This window comes from Lynx canadensis, chromosome A3, assembly GCF_007474595.2.
Source record: "Lynx canadensis isolate LIC74 chromosome A3, mLynCan4.pri.v2, whole genome shotgun sequence".
Lineage (NCBI taxonomy): Eukaryota > Metazoa > Chordata > Mammalia > Carnivora > Felidae > Lynx > Lynx canadensis.
In genome coordinates this window covers 120,512,722-120,534,312 of record NC_044305.1, presented here as the reverse complement: position 1 = coordinate 120,534,312, position 21,591 = coordinate 120,512,722, and the positions used below count along the sequence as shown (strand labels likewise).

Genomic DNA, 21,591 nt, shown 5'->3' with positions numbered 1-21,591 from the left:
TCAATGTTTATTTATTTTTGGGACAGAGAGAGACAGAGCATGAACGGGGGAGGGGCAGAGAGAGAGGGAGACACAGAACCGGAAACAGGCTCCAGGCTCCGAGCCATCAGCCCAGAGCCTGACGCGGGGCTCGGACTCACGGACCGCGAGATCGTGACCTGGCTGAAGTCGGACGCTCAACCGACTGCGCCACCCAGGCGCCCCTAGTGTTTTGTCCTTTTAATATAAATGTAATGGTGAATGTAAGAGTCATTAATATTTTAGATTTAGTAATTGATACGTAGGCAGTTAAACATACAGTTTTGGTTTTTAGGTTATAATCTGCCTTTTTCAAAAAAGGGAGGGTAAGAAACAGAAATGGAGATACAATGAAGTACTTTGACTTTTTACTGTACTGTTTAAATTTCATCTTATCTTTAGAACCTAGAATGTAAGCATCAGTATCTCCCTGGAAGCCGAATAAGAATTGAAAACAAAAAAGCCATGTGGAGATATATAACATTTCCTGAATATGTATTACTAAAACAAATAATTAAAGAATTGTATGATACCGAAGTCTGGAAAAAAGCAAGGGAAAACATGATGGCTGCCATTGTTTATTAGATAAGTGACTACCAAGTAGAAAAGATATTAAACTTCATTGGCTATGATCTGTTAATCACTTTGCAGTAACTGTGTGCCAGACATTATTTTAAATAACTTAAAAATATTAAGTGTTGGGGCGCCTGGGTGGCGCAGTCGGTTAAGCGTCCGACTTCAGCCAGGTCACGATCTCGCGGTCCGTGAGTTCGAGCCCCGCGTCGGGCTCTGGGCTGATGGCTCAGAGCCTGGAGCCTGCTTCCGATTCTGTGTCTCCCTCTCTCTCTGCCCCTCCCCCGTTCATGCTCTGTCTCTCTCTGTCCCAAGAATAAATAAACGTTGAAAAAAAAAAATATTAAGTGTTTACTCTCTTAACAACTCTTGAATAAGTACAAGTATTATTCTGCTTTTTTGTAGAGCAGGAAACCGAGGCATAGAAAGGTGAAGGTCAGAAAGCTAATGTTGGTGGAGTTGAGCTCCAGAATCCATACTTTTAATCAAAACGCAATATACCTCAGTTCTAAGAAGGGAATGTGGTTGCCTATAGGCAGATGTGGATAGCTAAAGCTCAGTTAATTTATTTCATGGATGCGAGGTTTTATTTCATCAATGTACTAGAGTTCACTAATCCATTCTATTATTGATGCGCATTTGGGTTCTTACCATTTTTTGCTTTCATGAAAAATGCTGGCATGAATATCTTTCTTTTTGTCTATATCTTTTTCTTCTTCATATGTCTTGTCCATTTATATAGAGAATTTCCTTGGGATCACAGTTCTCTTTAATGCTAGCCCACTCATAGAATTCTTGCCACTTACCAAGATTTAATTCCCAGCTGGAGTCCCCTTGGAGCTCTTGCTTTTACCATGGAGCAACAGTTTTCCAATCTTTCCAACATAATACAATTTTTTGTAACAGAATCCATGAATTTACCCAAATTTTTAAAGGCATCCAAAAGTTGTGTGAAGAAATGTTTTTTTTTTTTTTTTTCTGGAGATTGCAAGGTTTTCATAAAAGCATTTCATAAAAGCATTGTAATCATAAGAGCAATGAAATCAGCCTTCTAAAAATCAAAGATTAATAAGGAAAAATAAGTAAATATGGCCATTCTATTAAAAAAATAAAGTTTCTCCCCTGCTGACTCTCCCTCCCTCTCTCTCTCTCTCTCTCTCTCTCTCTCTCTCTCTCTCTCTCTCTCAAAAATAAACAAAACTTTAAAAAAAATTTTTTAAAAAGGGCACCTAGATGGCCCAGTTGGTTAAGCGTCCAACTCTTCCAACTCTTGGTTTCAGCTCAGGTCATGATCTCACCACTTGTGAGTTTGAGCCCCACGTCGGGCTCTGTGCTGATGCTCAGAGCCTAGAGCCCGCTTCAGATTGTGTGTCTCCCTCTCTCTCTGCCCCTCCCCCGCTGATGCGCGCGCTCGCGCTCTCTCTCTCTCTCTCTCTCTGTCTCAAAAAGAAATAAACGTTTAAAAAATTTTTAAAAATAGGGGCGCCTGGGTGGCTCAGTTGGTTAAGCGACCTACTTTGGCTCAGGTCATGATCTCGCAGTTTGTGAGTTTGAGCCCCACGTCAGGCTCTGTGCTGACAGCTCAGAGCCTGGAGCCTACTTCAGCCCGGAGCCTCCCCTGCTCACGCTCTGTGTCTCTCTGTCTCTCAATAATAAATAAATGTTAAAAAAAAATTTTTTTAACTTTAAAAATAAACAGTTTCATCTTTAAAGTCTTCGTTTTTGGTGGGCCTCCTCTTCACAGATTGTGTTAATAAGAAAAAGCAAAGAAGAGCACCTGGGTGCCTCAGTCGGTTAAGCGTCCATCTCTTGGTTTCGGCTCAGGTCATGATCTCATGTTTTGTGGGATCGCCCACTGTGTCAGCCTGTGTGCTGACAGCACAGAGCCTGCTTGGGATTCTCTGTGTCTCTGCCCCTATCCTGCTTGTGCTCTCTCTCTCTCAGAATAAATAAATTAAAAAAAAGAAAATAGATACTATGGAGAAGTTAAATAAACTTTACACCCATTTTTAAACTATGTTTTTAACATTAATATGATGGCTTGATTTCAAATTTCATTTAAATTACTTTTGTCTTTGATTTGGAGAGCATGACTCTTATACCATCAGTAAGAAGAGAGTTGGTAGCGTCGTTCTTAATTCTTTTGTGAAATCTTATAGTCTCTCTTAAGAAAAACCTATTTCACACAAATTTTTACATGCCGCCTTGTTTCTTAAATTTTATTTGGGGTGGAATTAATAAGAACAGAGAAGTTACTATGGAATCTTAACTCCATGTACCCAAAGTAATTTATAATTGCCACTAGTGTTAATGGTTTATTTATAATAACCCACTACTGGATGGCAGCATAGCTAACCTAAGCTAGTCCCATCACACTGAGACTTTGGCTAACATTACCCCTCTTTCTCCTCATCAAAAAGTACATCAGAAAGTAGAAGAGTTAAAGTCATGTTGTAATAAAGATAACCTTGGATCTGCACTAATTTTTTCAAAGTAATTAATATATAAATATTGTAATTATAAGTGTTATTGGTAACAAGTTACTTTCATCACACTTCACAGTTATTGTATGTGGGCATGGGGGAGAGAATCTACTGCCCTTAGAGATTTGAAAGTTTCTTTTACTTCCTCACAGAGAAAAGAACAGTAGACCACAGCTTCTTTTGATCCTCATCTCATGAGGTCATAAGGTGACAGTTGCTGATGGAAGATGGGTTTTTTTCCTGCTTTTCCAAAATCAGACTCCATGGTAGCAAATAATGTGTATGAAGAGCTAATGTTGTATATATGATCTAAAACCGGTACTTTTTAAATCTTTCCTAATTAACTGTTGCAGAGGCCTTACTGCCTGTTGTTAGTGCTCTTCTGTCATATACTTCATTCTGTTATTGAGCAGCTTTAACGGATGATTGGCTCTTGAGAATGTCAGGATGGTGAGTTTTAAAATTGTTAAAAAGGTTGAGGTGTTAATAACATACGTGAAGCAAAACTTTAAAAAGATTATGGGTGGGGTGCCTGGGTTGCTCAGTCGGTTGAGTCCAACTTTTGATTTCGGCTCAGGTCATGCTGTTGGGCTTCATAAGATTGAGCTCCTTGTTGGGCTCTGTGCTGACAGTGGGAAACCTGCTTTGGATTCTCCCTCTCCCTCTCTGTCTTTACCTCTCCCTGACTTGCATGCACATACATGCTCTCTCTCTCCCTCTCGAAATAAATAAAAAAACATCTTTAAAGAAAGATTATGGGGTGGGTCAGTTGGTTGAGTGTCCAACTCTCAATTTCAGCTCAGGTCATGATCCCAGGATGGTGGGATTGAGCCCCATGTTGGGCTCCTCGCTAAGCGTGCAGCCTGCTTAAGATTCTCTCTCTCTGTCTCTCTCTCCCTCCCCCTCCCACGCCTCTCCCTCTCATGCATGCTGTCTCTCTCTTAAAGAAAAAGATTATGAAATAACAGGAAGATTAAAATAAACAAATAAAATATTACCAGTAATAACATAGTATTTGATTCCAGGTAAAGGTGGTAGGTTGAGGACACAGTTAATATTGTTCCCTCCCCAAACCACAGTTAAGTTAAACAACAATGAAAACAAAGTCAATAAAGGTTGTTGTTGGGTTGTTTTTAGTCATAAATCCAGACAAAGAATTGGACAAAAATAGGGCAAAATTTTCAAGGCTGAAACACAGCTAGAAGAGTGGTAGCAATCTTATTAAACCTAGGAAAGCCTAGTTTTACATGGAGAAAACTAAGGACTAATGGAATTTGTACTGGTGAATCTCCAAAGGGCCCACACAGTGGTAGTATTGTGTAACTCTGAAAGGGCAAGGGGAAGGAGGGCAAGAAGGTGAAGAAGATGAATCTAGGGGACTAAAATAAGGAGGAATGTTGGAAAGATGTTTAAGAAACACTTAAATGCCTGGATTTTCTTCACTTTTTGCCACTGTTCTAATGCACTGCTCTCATCTTGACAGTGGGCAATTTGAAGTATATTCTCTGGCTGAAGAAAGAGGGCTGACTACTGGCCTAATGGACAACAGGCACATTGAAGGTGGAGGGAGCATTGGCATTTTCAATGATGAGAGCCCTGCCCTCTTCTCTATTATTGGCTTCCCAACTGAGGCCTTTTTCCTCTAGGCAGGAGGAAAGAAGAATCTTCTATGAAAAATCTGACTAGCCCATTAAGAAAAAAACTAAAGGCAAAAAGGACTTTACATAAATACTGTACTCTGTTTGGTAAATTTGTTTTTTGTAGGGGTACAGGTTAACAATTCTGAAGCTACTTTATGTATACACAGGTGTTGGGCAGATAAGTAAATAAGTGATAGATAATGGGAACCAGTTTTCTCACATCAATATCTGTGACCTAATAAAGAGCCTGCCCAAGTTGCCCTATATTGAAGGTTACAGTCAGTAGCCCCAGGTACTTAGAGCTTTAAATAAACTTTTTATTTCCAAAGGTCTAAACTCCATCAAACATCTAAGGAAAGCATCTACTATGAATAACAAACCAAAATAAACAAATCAAGAATACAAAACAACTTGCTGAAAACAGACTGTACAGCTGGGAAAATTTTATGGATATGCACACACACACACACACACACACACACACACACACACATCTACATATACCATATGTGTGTATAAAATATCTTCAGAAAGATGGGATTCTACATCCATAAAGCAAGAATACGATATTTAAAAAAGAACATTCAGAAAACAAAGAATTCTTATAAATTAAGAATATGTGGCAGAAAAGAAAAACTCAGTACAATTATTAGATAATAAATTGAGAATTTTTTAGTAGAGCAAAAAGGCAAAGAAATGATAAACAGAAGATTGAAGAAAATAAGAAGATGAATGTAGGAGGGTCAACTTCCTAGTGTTAGGAGTTCTAAAAAAGAGAACAGAATAAATTAGGGGGGAAAAAAGAATATAATCCAAAAAAATTTCTCAGAACTGAAAGTGCCAATTGTGTACCCAGCATAAAGGAAGAAAAGTGCCAATTGTGTACTCAGTTCAACTGGTATTGGATACCACATGGGATAGCCACATAGTCAGCTAAAATGTTCAGTCTCCATAATAGTCAAGGAAATTCAGACTGAAATGAATTCCCACTTTGATCATTAGACTGGTTAAAAAATAAATTCTGATGGTATCAGGTGTTGGAAAGAATATGGGGAAAATGGTTCTCTTATACACACTGCTTGTGGGAGTATGAAACAGCCATATTGGCAAACAATTTGACAAGTGGTGAGATGAGAGAAAGATATACAACTACTGTAATTCAGAAATTGCACTTCTGGATATTGCCACTAGAAATTCTTTCACTTGTGCATATGAAAAAATGAATAAGAGGCCATGTCCAAGAATACTCATTGAGGTATTCTCTGTAAAAATGAAAATCTACAGGAGTCCCTGGCTTGCTCAGTTAAGCATCTGACTCTTGATTTTGGCTCAGGTCATGATCTCACAGCTTGTGAGATTGAGCCCCACATTGGGCTGTATGCTGATAGTGTGGAGCCTTCTTGAGATTCTCTCTCCCTCTATCTCTATTCCTCCTTTCTTCATGTGAGTATGTGTATGCTCTCTCTAATATTAAAAAAAGTGAAAATTTACAGACCACTTAAATACAAGAATGGCTAAGGTGAGATATATTCATATATTTGTATGAATGAAACACACACGCGTGTATGCCTCAGCAAGAATAGAGCTCCAAAACGTAATGCATGAAATCAAGAAAATGCATAATATGTGTTGTATACAATAAAAAATGTATATTTTAAAACATAAAACATCAATGTATATTGTGTATGGGTACACGCACATATACATATCCAGAAAGAGATGTATTAAATTCATGATAATGGTTCTGTCTATGAAAGGGAGGGGAATGAACAGAGTGGACTCTGTGTAAGTGTGGGGACTTGGATTTATTGGTAGTGCTTCATTTCTTAAAAAAGAAAAAATATAAAAAATGTTTACTGTTGTTAATTCTGGGATAAATCCATAGATACTTATAATATTTATCTATATGTTTTTAATTTCTGGCTCTGTACCTCTGCCTGATTCCAGAATAACAAAGGGAGAATGATTAATAGGCTTCCTTTTTACTCTATGTGTTAGGTGTATAATATGTGCTCTTCTATCACCTGGCTTCCTCATTTGATTTTTAAATGAGATTGAATTTAAGAAATTAAAAATAATTAAATAAAATAAAGGAATTGAGGTGCCGTGTTAGCCAGAACTTGTGCCAGAATCCAGCATTGGAAGCAGATAAAGATGACAGAAAAGCCTTACCTGGGAAGGGAAAATTGGAACCTGAAATTGAAAGCCTTCAGACATGCTCAGTAATCATGATGTTCCAGTAGGAGTTTGTAGTATCCATATCAGATCTCCTACTCTGGATTCCTCTGGATTGGGGGAGGGGTGGTGAGGAAAGTCTTAAAATGTTGAGCTCCAGATAGTCCAGATAATTATGTAACAATCACTGACGTATAGAATATTTGAATCACTATATTGTACCCCTGCAACATAACACGGTGTGTTAACTATACTGGAATTTAAATTAAAGTAAATGAAAAAAAAATCACTGGAGAGATGCATTTTAAGAGAACTCCCTTAAAGTGAAATATTATTTCACAATAATAATCAAACATCTTTTTCTTAGTACTTACGCACATTCCTCCTGTCTTCTTAGGTTCTCTGTGTCACCTATCTCCTGGTTCCATATTAGTAACTTATCATTGTGTACATATCTTTTTGTGTACGTATTTTTTTAATTGTTTATTTTTTTAAATTATCTTAATTATCTTTTATTTATTTATTTTGAGAGAGAGAGAGAGAGAGAGAGACTCAGAGAGCCATGAGTAGGGGAGAGACAGGGAGAGGGGGAGGGAGGGAGAGAGAGAGAGAGAGAGAGAGAACCCCAAGCTGACTCTGCTCTCTGGGCACAGAGCCAGATGCAGGGCTCAAGCTCACGAACTGTGAGATTATGACCTGAGCTGAAATCAAGAGTTGGATGCTTAACGAACGGAGCCACCCAGGCACCCTTGTACATATTTTTTTGGAATATGGATTTATCTTGTGCTTTTCCATTTTTCATGCAGGTTTTAAATGACTATACTCAGCCACTCCCCTTAGCCTTGTTCTCACATTTCCTCACATGGTTGATCACGAATCCATTAGGACTCTAAATCATTAGCAGGATCCATCTGGCTTCAGTTACTGCTTGGTTTTGAAGTAGTACCCGTAAAAACTCTCAGGTTTTATAGAAGAGAGTGGCATTATTTGGCAAAGATTATACCTGCAGGATTAAGTATGTAAGTGATTTGGAGGGTTGCTCTTCCTTGGAAGCCAAATAATGACAGAACCTAAGTTTATGGATGACTAGATGAACAATGCCATCTTTGCCACTGGTCAGTTACTACTTAACAATTCTTACACAGATTTACCTAGGGAAAACTAAAAGGTAAACTGCTTCACAAATGAAAGAACACACAAAATAGTATCAGGAGGATTGAAATGAATTGTTTCATTCAAGAAAATGTTCTAGAGCACTGTTTATTACAAATGCAAATAAGCTAGACATATAAAGTGAGAAAAATTCAACTAAATACAATGTAAATTGAGCTACTTTAACTGTAAATCCTTTTATTTAATATATTTAACTCCAAGTCAGTATGAAGAGCTAATTCAAGTTTCTTTGAGTTTTTGAATTGTGGATTTAAATCAACAGAAGAAAAAAAATCTTGAAAATATAAAAAGCACTTAATTTAATTTAGAGGGACTATAAGGGGTAAGCACTTTTGAATCCAGGTGATAGGATAACCCAGTTTTCCAACATTAAACATTACACTTTAATATGGAATTCAGCATTAGGGGAAATCATGATTTAGAGAAAATATAGTTTTTATATAAAAAGAAAAAGCCCAAAACAAGCATTAAAAAAACTATTACAAATGTAAAACAAAAGAAAAAATAGACTTGTATTTATTGATAGTATAACAATACTAGATGTACACAAAGTAATAATTTTGAATGTATGAATTAATTTGGGGGGACAATTATATTTTGGTGAACCCATGAAAATATTCAATCCCTCTTTTTTTTTCTTGGTCTTTTTTAGTTTCAACAGTGTTATAAAATTTAAGTATATAGGTCTTGCATATCTTTTGTTAAATTATTTCCTAAGTTTTTTTTTGATGCTATTATGAATTTGTTTTGCATTTTATTTTCCAATTGTGGTTGTATGGAAGTTGATTTGGTATACTCATCTTGTATCCTACAACTTTGCCAAATCACTTATTAATTCTAGTAATTATTTTTCAGATTCCTTAGAGTTAGGTACCAAAAAATAATTTTTAAGTGAATAAAAACAATTTTAGTTCTCTCTCTAAATTTCCTTTGATTTCTTTTTCTTGACTTATTGTGCTGAGTAGGACCTTCAGTACACCCGTTACAATAATGAAGTGGCTATGGGGTACCTGGCTGGCTCAGTTGGTAAAGTGTGGGACTCTTTTTTTTTTTTTAAACGTTTATTTATTTATTTTGAGACAGAGCTGGGGAAGGGCAGAGGGGGAGAGGGAGAGAGGGAGTGAGAATCCCAAGCAGGCTCCACGCTGTCATCACAGAGCCCAACACAGGGCTTGATCTCACAAACCATGAGATTATGACCTGAGCTGAAATCAAGAGTCAAATGCTTAACCAGCTGAGCCCTGTCAGGCGCCCAAAGTGTGGGACTCTTGATCTTGGGGTTGTGGGTTTAGGCCCCCATGTTAGATGTAGAGTCACTTAAAATCTTTAAAAATAAAACGAAGTGGCTAGAGTGAACATTCTTGCCTTGTTCGCAATATTAGGAGAACTTCCAATATTTCACCATTATATAAAATACTAGATGTAGTTTTTCACTCATCCTGTTTATCAGATTGAAGGGAGTTACGTTTAATTCTTAGTTTGCTGAGAATTTTGTCATGAATGGTGCTGAATTTTCTCAGATTTTTTTTCTGTATCTGTTCAAATGGTTATGCTTTTTATTCTGTTAATATAAATTACATTGATTGGTATTTAATTTGAAACATTCTTGGATAAACCACACGATCATAGTATATTACCCTTCTTATATATTGTTGGATTCAATTTGTTGTTTTGCATCTGTATTCACGAGGCTGATTTTCTTTCCTGGTAATATCTTTGTCAAGTTTTGGTATTAGGGATTTGCTTATTTAATAAAGGGAGGGGTGCCTGGGTGGCTCAGTCGGTTGAGCATCTGACTCTTGGTTTCGGCTCAGGTCATGATCATGGTTTGTGAGTTCGAGCCCTGTATTGGGCTCTGTGCTGACAGTGCAGAGCTTGCTTGGTATTCTCTCTCTCCCTCCCTGTCTCGCTGCCCCTCGCCTGCCCATTCTCTCTCTCTCTCTCTCCCAAAATAAATAAAAACTTAAAAAAAAATTTTTTTTAAATATGACAAGTTAGGGAGTATCTCTCTTCTGTTTTCTAGAAAGTATGTAAGATGGTTTTTACTTCCTTAAATGGTTGTTAGAACCCACCAGTGAAGCCATTTGGGCCTAGAGTTTTGTTTTGATTTTTGTGGTTTTTTTGTTTTGTTTTTGTTGTGTTTTAATTATGAAATGTTTTCTTTAGTAGATGGGTTTCTATTTATTTTTATAGTTGGAGTAATTTTAAGGGATTTTTCATTTTATCTCAGTTACTGAATTGATTTGCATTATGTGAACATTATATTTGTAGGATATGAAGTGATATTTCTCCTTCTATTTCTGATATCAGTAATTTGTGTTGCCTTTTGTTTTTCTTGAACAGTCTTGCTAAAAGCATAAATGATTTTTTTTTTTTATCCTTTAAACTGTTGGTTTTAATTTTTTTGAATTGTCTAATCTTTGGCTTGAGTATTGTTTTGACTTGAAGTTCACTAACTTGTTTTTGTGCCATCTCAAATCTATTAACTAATAATAGATTCAGCCTATCCAGTGAATTTTTAAGTTTTGATATTTAACTGCCTAGTTTTTGAAGTTTCATTTCTTTCTGTTTCTATTTGCTGTCAATATTTCTTATCTGTTCACTCATTATAACATGTTGAATATACTTGTATTAACGGCTTGAGCATCCTTGCCAGTTAATTCCAACATCTAGATCATCTTGTAATAGGTTTTCCTCCTGTTCTTGAGTTACAGTTTTTATCTTCTTTGCATGTTTAGTAATTTTTTGTTGTATATTGGATTTTGTTGATGGTATTGTAGATTTTTTTTTTTAAGCATATTGATTTTTGTTCCAGATAACTAGCTTGTAAAAATACACTTACCGGGGCGCCTGGGTGGCGCAGTCGGTTGAGCGTCCGACTTCAGCCAGGTCACGATCTCGCGGTCCGTGAGTTCGAGCCCCGCGTCGGGCTCTGGGCTGATGGCTCAGAGCCTGGAGCCTGTTTCCGATTCTGTGTCTCCCTCTTTCTCTGCCCCTCCCCCGTTCATGCTCTGTCTCTCTCTGTCCCACAAATAAATAAACGTTGAAAAAAAAAATTAAAAAAAAAAAAATACACTTACCATATAACCCAGCAATTGCATTTCTGGGTATTTATCCTAGAGAAATGAAAACTTATGTTCACACAGAAACCTGTGCACAAATATTTATAGCAACTTTATTTATAATCACCCCCAAAAGAATGCATCCCATTTGTACTTCGACAGGTGGGAAAAAAACAAAAAACTGTATCTCCATACCGCGGAGCAATGAAAAGGAACAAACTATTGATATATTCAACAAATTGGATGGATTTCATGGGTATTATGTTGAGTAAAAAGAAAACAAGCCAATCTAAAATGTTTCCATACTATCTGATTCAATTTTTGTAAGATTCTCAAAGTGAAAAAATTATAGAAATAGAGGACAGATAAATGGTTGCCAGCAATTAAGGAAAGGGGAGGAGGGTGTGATTATAAATAGCAAAAGGGAATCTAAGTTGTGGTATGGTGTATGGATCTGTACATGTCCTAAAATGCCATCGAATTATAAACAAAGACATGCAAAAAACAAAATATGATTGCATGAAAAAAATGGCAAAATCCAAGTAAAGTCTATAGTCTAGATAATTGTATTGTGCCAATCAGTTTCTCAGCTTATGATAATACACTGCAATTATGTAAGTTGTCACCATCGGGGTAGGTGGGTGGTGAGTACATGGGATCGCTCTGTACCACTTTTACTACTTCTTGTGAAGATGAGGCTCTAAGGATTTCAAAATAAAATTAAAAATGCATTACTGACGGATCACCTTGAAATTATAGAGGTTTGGTTTTTATACTTTGTCACACCAGATGTTATTTCAGTTTTGCCCTTAGCCTTAGGAGAATCCTTATTCCTGGAATATAGTCTTTACCCTGAGATGTGGCCCTTCTGTGGTTTCTGTGAGAAGTCAGTTGTGTTCACCAGGCCCTTTTAACTTGGCAGGATTCAAAATCCAAACTGTGTCTTTCCTGTGGTAGGAAGCCGAAATCTCTGTTCAGCTTTTTAGTCTTCCAGCTGTTGCCTTCTGTTGGGCTTTTTGGAGTCTCCCAGTGCATGAGCAGTTCAGGGACCAGCCAAAGATTTGAGCATTTGTGGACAGATTTAAGCTCCCCCTGCCCTGTACTGTACTACCCTTCCTACCATGATTTTCCCCTCCTATTGTCTAGCTTTCTGTCAGCTCTTAGATGCCAATGAGACTGTGGTTTTCTTCTTTAGCCCTAGCCTCCCAGTACTTAAGGGGGATATACTGGGAAGAGTTTTCTTAAGGTAGAGTTGTACGAATACATCTCATCTCAGTATGGTTCCTTTCTTTTAATAATCAAATCCCCTACGTTTCTGCCGGCTGTTGGTCACTTTCAGTATCTTTAAACAGTTACTTTTAACTTTTTAAAAAATTTTTAAATGTTTATTTTTGAGAGCGAGAGCGAGAGACCGTGAATGGGGGAGGGGCAGAGACAGAGGGAGACACAATCTGAAGCAGACTCCAGGCTCTGAGCTGTCAGCACAGAGCCTGATTGGAGGGGTGGGGGGGTGGGGGGGCTCAAATTCACGAACCTTGAGATCATGACCTGAGCTGAAGTCAGTGGCTTAACCAACTGAGTCACCCAGGAGCCCTTGAACAGTTATTTTAATATTTTGTCCAGAGTTAATAATTGTTATCTAAGGGCAAATTAGTCCAATATGAGATAGTCCATTACGACTGGAACCAAAGCTCAACGAATTTTATTTTTAAGTATTACGAATATAAAAAGTTTGTAAAGGGCACCTGGGTGGCCCAGTTGGTTGATCATCTGATTCTGCTCAGGTCACGATCTCACGGTTCATGAATTTGAGCCCTGCGTTCGGTTCTGTGTTGACAGCATGGAGCCTAGAGCCTGCTTGAGTTCTGTGTCTCCCTTGCTCTCTACCCATCCCCCACTCATGCTCTGTCTGTCTGGCTCTCTCTCTCTCTCTCTCTCTCTCTCTCTCTCTCTCTCTCTCGCTCTCTCTCTCAAAAAGTGAATGAACATTAATAAAAAAGTTTATAAAGTTTTTCAGTGAAAAATTTGAAAGTGGGGTGCCTGGGTGGCTCAGTCGATTAAGCCTCCGCCTCTTGATTTCGGCTCCGGTCATGATCTTACAGTTCGTGGGTTCAAGTCCTGCATGGAGCTCTGTACTGACAGAGCCTGACTGGGATTCTCCTCTTCTCTCTGCTTCTCCCCTGCTCACTCTCTTTCTCTCAAAAGTAAATAAGTAAACATTTAAAAAAATTCAAAAGTAAAATATCATAGTAACTTTAATGCATAGTAAGAAGTATTACAGAAATCAAAGAAAGTATTCAGTGAAAACTGAAAATATGAACAATCAGTATTTTAATTAAAAAGAAGAATAAACATGCAAATGCAGCCAGAAAAAAATTTTTTAAAGACATATAAATGACTTTCAGAAGATTAAGGGCAGAATGTAATTATGTATTACCTAAGCAGCAGCCTTAGATAGGAATACATATTTAATCACCAGAAAGGACTTCAGCTGTAAAATCAGATCTTCATCCATTGTCTTTTGGAAATATTTTTCCATTTGGCTTTAAAAGTTGTATTTTCTTTCTTTATGCAGCATTTCTGACCTTTGTCATTTCTTAGAGACTAAAACAACAAAAACAACAATCTAACCTCCCTTCCGCTTTTATTTTTTTCTTCTCCTTTTAGTTTGCATAATTGGCCTTAAATGAGGTGAGAGTGAAGAAACTAGAGCCGTCTCTGGATACATCGCTACCCCACTTCCCTGTAAGCTACCCTCCGGAGTGCTAGATTTGATCATATCTGTTTTGAGGACTCATTATGAACAAAGAAGTCTCCCAGGTGGGAATTGTAACTCTGTTTTTAAAGAGCTTTGTTTATACAAAAGTATGAAGGGAAAATGATTACCCATGGAAATATGTTTTTGATTTAAAAGTCTCAAAGTTATTATAAAACATCTGCTGACATTCCTAAATGAAAATGTTCTAGATTATACTTTATGAACCACTTTAATGCACATTGAAATGAATATAGGGTTCATATGAATATTTTACAGTGAGAACCTCCTCATTGAATTAAAAATGGCAAGCAGAAAAACTATACTGAACCGTCCCTAGATTTGGTCTGTATATTTCTAACATGTGTGCCGTCATTCAGTCTATATTTGGTGCCCATTCTTTTACATTTGGGCATTTTCACATAGCCGATTTCGAAGAGTTTGTGAGCTCCCTGAGGGAATAGTTCTTGTGTGTCCACAAAGATGACAATGATCATAGAAGCGTATGTTAGAAAGATAAACATGCACTAAGCCAAGACAGTAGGTAAAAAGCTGAAGATTAATCAGAAAATGATAGATCAGTAAGTGGACTTTTGGCAGGAGGCTTTTTAAAATTAATAGATTTTTTTAATTGAATTATAGCACTATACAGATAAAAGTTACAGATTTTAAGTGTAGAACTCCTGAATTATCATGTGCCAAACATATTTGTTAAACAGGTTAAGAAGTAAAACAATGTCAGCACCCCAGGAGCTTCCCTCATCCTTGTCCCAGGTGCACACCCACCTACTCACTTTTAAAAGAGAAGACGGTTGTCACCGTGGAGTGATAGCTATCAGCTTGAAGAGTGTGCTTTAACCACCATAGATGTTAAAGGCAGTTAGATTTAGTTGGCTGACAAACAATACCTGTGTTTGGGATAAACAATGAATTTGGGAGATGGAGGCGAGACTATCTGTTGGCAGCAGAGTGCTTTAAAGCAGGGGCTGGAGGTGCAAAATAATCCTACTGCCTCTCTGTTTAAAGTCTCATTGGTAGGGGCACCTGGGTGGCGCAGTTAAGCGTCCGACTTCGGCTCAGGTCATGATCTCGTGGTCCATGAGTTCGAGCCCCACGTCGGGCTCTGTGCTGACAGCTCGGAGCCTGGAGCCTGCTTTGGATTCTGTGTCTCCCTTGCTCTCTGCCCCTCCCCAGCTAATGTTTGTCTTTTTCTCTCTCTCTCTCTCTCAAAATAATAAACTTTTTTTTTTAATTTAACAAAAATAAATAAAGTCTCATTGGTTTCTAGAACACACTCCAGATTTCTGGCTTTCATTTAACTGGAGATATATTTATTAACTTGTATTTTCTATTATTTGAAATCAGACTATTGATTCCCAATGGAGAGAGAGAGAAAGAGGAGTTTATATTTATGAAAGAGAAAGGGAGAGAAAACAGAATCATCTAGTGACTGAACTCTGGCTTAGGTGTGTTTTTCTTTAACTCCTTCTTCATTGAGTGACTCTAAGAAGTCTCTTTTCTTCATATCACAATGAAGATTTTTATCTTCTCTATTTCTCCTTAACATTTATCAAAATAATTTTAAACCTGCCACATAGTTGCAAGATTGGTAGGCCCTGTGTATTGCCCATTGCCCACTTTCACCAGTTGGAAACATTTTGTTACGTTTGCTTTATCTCTCTGTATATTTGCTACTATTTCTGCTGCTGCTGCTGAATCATCTGAGAGGAAGTTGTAGACATTTTCTTCCACTCCTAAATATTCAGTATGTTTCTCCTGCTTAACCACAACATAATAATGAAATTCAGAAAACAACATTTTCATTATTATTATTATTATTATTATTATTATTATTATCGCATTTAGAGTTCATATTAAATTTTTATCAGTCCTCTGATCCAGAATCACACATTGTGTAGTTGTTACATCTCTTTGGTTCCTTTAACCTGGAATCAGCTTTTCTTTGTCTTCCATAAAATGGACATTTTGGGAGAGTACAGGTCAGCTGTTCCGTATAGTAGCACTCATTTTGAACTTGATATCTGTTTCCATCTTTGTTCCTTTTAAAGAGACTATGATATGGGACTTTGGAGATTCATGGATTTGTTAACTGAGAATCTTATCTGGTAGAACAAAGCCTGTAAAGATTTTTTTCAGGGGAAAGTCTGTTGAAATATGGTGGGAGCCCAGAATTCCAGAAGGTAGATTCCTAAAGATGATTTGGATGTTATTGAAAAGAATTTTATATGTGTGTGGATGTATATATATGATCTTAGAATCCAAGATTTATAAATTTTTGGACAAAAATTAGGGTTTGTATGGCAAAACTTTTTGAAGGAATAACACGTTTATATTTTAAGGTAAATTACATTTATAAGAAATAATTGGTTTTATATTATAATGATGAGAGAAGTCAGGATTGGGTATCCAATCAATTTTATTTATTTCTGTGTGACGTTTGGATGAAGAATTGAGAAGGCTCTCTGTTCGTGTGTTTGAAACTCCCTGTAAATACCACCCAGGATTTCTACAGGTGGCACAATTTAATGTCAGCTTTTCTGAGAGAACTCCTAATGAAGAAGCATTTTAATTAGAAGCAAAAGCAAATATTGGGAATCTGTTGTTGGCTTTTTACTTCTCAGTTATGTGACTATAGATTAGTTATATGAGTTAAAGCATAGCCAGATTCTGGAGCCAAATTACTTAATGATTTTTACTTCTGCTACTTATGATGTTAAGCAGATCAAGTAATGTTTCTATGCCTCAGTTTCCTCATTTCTTACAATCTGTAAATAGGTTATAAAGTTACCTGTCTCATACTTTATGAGTGAATTGAATTAGTAAGGTTTATGAGTAAATAATGTAAATTCCAGGGGTGCCTGGGTGGCTCAGTCGGTTGAGCGTCCGACTTCAACTCAGGTCATGATCTTGCCATTTGTGAGTTCGAGCCCCGTGTCGGATTCTGTGCTGACAGCTCAGAGCCTGGAGCCTGCTTCGTATTCTGTGTCTCCTCCTCTCTCTGCCCCTCCCATGCTCATGCTCTGTCTCTGTCTTTCTCTCAATAATAAATAAATGTTAAAAAATGTAAATTCGATGGTTAGAACAATGATTGGCACATAGTAAATCCTGTGTAAGTGTTGGTCATCATCATTGTTATCTTCATCATCATCATCGTCAGTAGTTTGTAAGAAAATTGTTGAACTCACTGATTCTGTAAGTAGAAATAATAATGCATACTTCATAGGGCAGTTGTGAAGAGTAAATGAGTTAATACATAATAAAATACTTAAACTGTACACACACACACACACACACACACACACACAGTTCTTGTTATTATATTGTCCTATCTTGTAATTAAATGCATGTTAATAGGCCTACTGTTTTGTGAACAATTTTTATTATTTTTTCTGCTCAAATTCTTTGTTACTGACTTGATACTGTGAAAATGGGAACAGGCAAGATAGGCATTTTGTATATTCTTAAGTGGCCTATAGTCAAAAAGTTTGAGAAACAGTGTACTAGATGACAATTGCTGGGGTCCCTCTGATTCTGAAATTTTGAATCTGAGTCTCCAGTTTAAAATTTGTAAGCCTTACTGGGGCGCCTAGGTGGCTCAATTAGTTAAGTGTCCAACTTTGGCTCAGGACACGATCTCGCGGTCCATGGGTTTGAGCCCCATATCAGGCTCTGTGCTTACAGTTCAGAGCCTGGAGGTTGCTTCGGATTCTGTGTCTCCCTCTTTCTCTGACCCTTCCCAGCTCATGCTCTGTCTCTCTCTCTCTCAAAAATAAAAAAACATTAAAAAAATTAAAAAAAATTTATAAGCGTTACTCTCATAGGTGTTATTCTGTTGAGAACACTGGAAAGTGAAATTTGAGTTTCACATGTTTCGAGTTGGCCATTTGTTGGGCATTGTACTGGAAGGGATATGACTAGAGCAATTAGTATGATCATTGAGGAAATATAAATGCTACTTAACTAGCTATTCACCTGAGATGCTTGGGGAATTTTTTTTTTTTTGGTTTCCCCATGGGTATCAATAAGGTTTTTGCCAAATATAAATGAATCAAGTAGGATGACTTAAGTTTTAAGCTAGGCTTTAAAAAATGCATATTCTGCAAATTTGGGTAATGAGGATTGTATGTACATTTGTATGGTGATTTCGTTCAAGCCACTTCTGCTCCAGCTAGGGGGATGATCCCGAAATTAACTGGAGGCTTTACCTGACTTGATCATTTTCTAGTGCCCTCAAAATATAATTTCATTGTTTTGGCAAATTATTAACCCATGCATGCAGCTTGGTACTTCTACTGCCTTATAATATTAAGGATCAAATTTCAGTATGTTTATTTTTCTTTTACTGATTTACATATGTACATTTAACCATACTATATTCTGAAGTGAGTTTCTGAAATATTTTGTGGGAAATTGAACAACTTCTGATCAGATATTGGAATAATTTCATGTAGTAAATGTGATTTTGGGTTTGGATAATCATCTGTAGATTATCTGTATCTAAAGCTGATCTTCATTCTCTTCTGGCCACTGATCTTCGTTCTCTTTGCTCTTTAGTTTCTGAATCTGTGAAGGAGAATGGAATTTACGGAAAGAGAGAGAGTGAAATTTTTATCACTTAGTTTTTACATCTGTGACCACCATTTTCAAGGCTGTTACCTCTTTGCTAAACTATTACAAACTCTTCTCCTGTGCACATGCAAGTAAATATCAAACACTTATTTTATTGTTTACACAGTTAAAGAGAGCTGTGGCTAGGAAGACTGATTTTAATCTTTTTTTTTTTTTTTAAAGAAATACCAACATATCTTCCACAAGTTAGAATGATATAGTACCGATTTTTGGAAGTCATATACAGTATATCTATTAATTACCCAATGTAATTGTATGATAACTGGAATCATTTAATTTCATGGATTTGCAAGGAAATGTTGAGGGTGTTTCTGCCCAGTTGTTTTACTATATGATAGCTGCCACAAATATGTATTTCATATGCCAACTATTTTTCCTCAGGGACAAATTCATACAATAGGAATATTTTAGCAAGGTGAATGCGTTTATGTTTATTTTTTAACTTTAAAAAATTAAATTTTAAATAAAGTCAATGAGAGGGATTTAAAATACTGGGTTTTAAAACTGATTTTTCTCTTCTTCCTATATTTTTGTTAATAAAAAACAAAAAATAAACCTTTACAGTTTTTCCAAACTTATTCTTTCCGTTTAGAAAAAAATAATGCAAATAAAAAAAGCATTGTCTCTTAACCTAAACATAAATTTATTAAATGTATTACTTCAGACATGACACACTTGTAGAATTTAAAGTATTAAATCCTTGATAATTTCTTTATTATTAATATATAAAATATTTTGCACAAGATTTTCTTTTACTGTAAAAAACCTTTTAAGAAAAATCAGATGTTTTATAGAACCAATGAACTAAGAAAAAATGATGTCTTTATTTTTAAGAGTTCATTGCTTTGAATCCATTTCTTTGCCTTTGTTTTTTATTCCTGGGCATAAGAGTTCAGATCCTGGCAGGCCATTTGTGGCAGAGACTTATTGGGGTAGGGGTTCTTCTCTGGGCCAGGGAGAGCCACCATCTGAATTTTGGTCTCTGGCTTTGTGGATGCAGAGACTTTTTGTTTCCAGACCTTTAAGGAAATCTTTTTTAGGCATTAGCTTCAAAATATCTGGGTTTTTTTTTTTTTTTGTTTTGTTTTTTTATTTATTTTTGGGACAGAGAGAGACAGAGCATGAACGGGGGAGGGGCAGAGAGAGAGGGAGACACAGCATCGGAAACAGGCTCCAGGCTCCGAGCCATCAGCCCAGAGCCTGACGCGGGGCTCGAACTCACGGACCACGAGATCGTGACCTGGCTGAAGTCGGACGCTTAACCGACTGCGCCACCCAGGCGCCCCAAAATATCTGGTTTTTAACAAGAAGTTAGGAGGCATTCAGAGAAATAAGAAAGTATGGTATATACCCAGGAAGAATAGCAATCCGTAGAAATTGTCTTTAAGGAAGTCCAGGCATTGCACTTACTAAACAAGAAAAAAATAGATAAATTGGATTTCATCAAAATTAAAAACTGTTCATAAAGAAAATGTTTGCAAATAATATATCTGGTAGAGGCTTAGTACCCTAATATAAAGAACTTTCATGGATTAACAAAAAAAGACAAATAACCCAACTTAAAAACGGGCAAAGGACCTGAATAGACATTTCTCCAAAAAAAGATACACAATGGTCAATAAGCACCTGAAAAGGTGTTCAGTGTCATTACTGATTAGGGAAATGAATGTAAATCAAAGCGGTAATGAGATACCATTTCACACCTCCTAAGACGACCAGAATTAAAATAAAATTACAAAACATAAAATAACAATTTTTGGTGAGAATGTGGAGAAATTGGAATGCTTGTACATTGCTGTAGCCACTGTGGAAGACAGTTTGGCAGTTTCTCGAAAAGCTAAAGAGAGTTACATTATTATGACTTAGTAGTTCCACTCTAAAATACCAAGGGAATTGAAGACATGTTCACATTTATGCATATAAATGATCATAGAATCATTCCTCATAAATAGCCCCCAAATGGAAAAACCTAATGGCCATCAACTGGCGGATAAACAAAATGTGATGTATACAAACAATGGAAAAGTATCCAACCATAAAAAAGGCGATGTAAATCCCAATACTTTCTTATCACTTGAGAAAGATTTCAGTTGACATTGCAATCAAAAGACAAGAGAAATTGAAAACTTCTTTTAGAGAACCCTAAGTGTCTGAAGATGCCAGTCTGAGAAATACTTCTTTATGGCAGTTGCCCACTGCAGGAGCTCTTTGTTTATAATGATTTTCCTATGTGATTCTTTTCATACAGCTGTCAAATTGGAGAGGTTCGGCCCTCAGAATGTCCCTCTCATCATGTCTGTGCTGCTTTGTGCTAATTGCCTGCTAAGCATTTTAAAGTATATTTATTAGAGCTGTTTACTAACATATTGTTACTTATTTTTCAAATTATGCGGTTCTCAGCTAAATCTGGGAGATGAGTGACAAATTTCTTATGTTCTAGAAATTTACAGTTCAAGTGAAACATAAAACACTGACCTATTTCTTCAGCCTCACCTATTTGGTTTTGTCTGATCTATTTGAGATAGATGTGGTTTCTGATTCCCAAAACTGTTCTCTACAGATTGCATGAGGTTGAGTATAACTTAGCAACTCTTTTTAAATCAGCAGGGTACTTTGACTTAGAAACCTTACCTCTTTTTAAAAGGTGGTATGCAAATTGTTTCCTGAAACCAACATTCTTTTCTTAATGAACCTTATTTAAGTACCCTTACTGGCATATATAAAGCCACTCTACAAATAGAACAGCTGTAATAGTTTTCACTCATCAGGGGATTTGCATTCCACTATCTGTATATTGTGTTTTGTAAATAGAAAGCAGTTAATACCAGAATCATATCATCAGCAAATTGTTGGTAACCCTCTCATAGCTTCTTACTGTTGGCTCTTATTTTGGTAGGTCAGCCTGTCTGGCTGGTGTTGAGTTATTGTCTAATGTCTCCTCAGCCTCAGAATCTTGGATAAATTTAGAAGATGTCAATCTCTAGCCAGTAGTCTGAGGGGAGCACAGTATGGGGGATCTTATTTTCAATCTAGGTTTATTTGTTGCTCAAAATGATCCAGTC

At 36.7% G+C, this 21,591-nt stretch overlaps 1 protein-coding gene across 6 annotated transcripts in view; it reads left to right on the top strand.

Annotated features, from left to right (window-relative positions):
- Nucleotides 1-21,591, top strand: part of NCOA1 (nuclear receptor coactivator 1) — a 187,304-nt gene that overhangs the window by 68,967 nt on the left and 96,746 nt on the right. For 5 of the 6 annotated variants that reach the window (XM_030311532.1, XM_030311533.2, XM_030311531.1 and 2 more), the window contains exon 2: nt 13,792-13,944. The exons of the other annotated variant lie outside the window; for it this stretch is intronic. The gene's annotated coding sequence lies outside the window, so the exon portion shown is untranslated. The remainder of the gene's footprint in view (nt 1-13,791; nt 13,945-21,591) is intronic. 6 annotated transcript variants of the gene reach the window in all.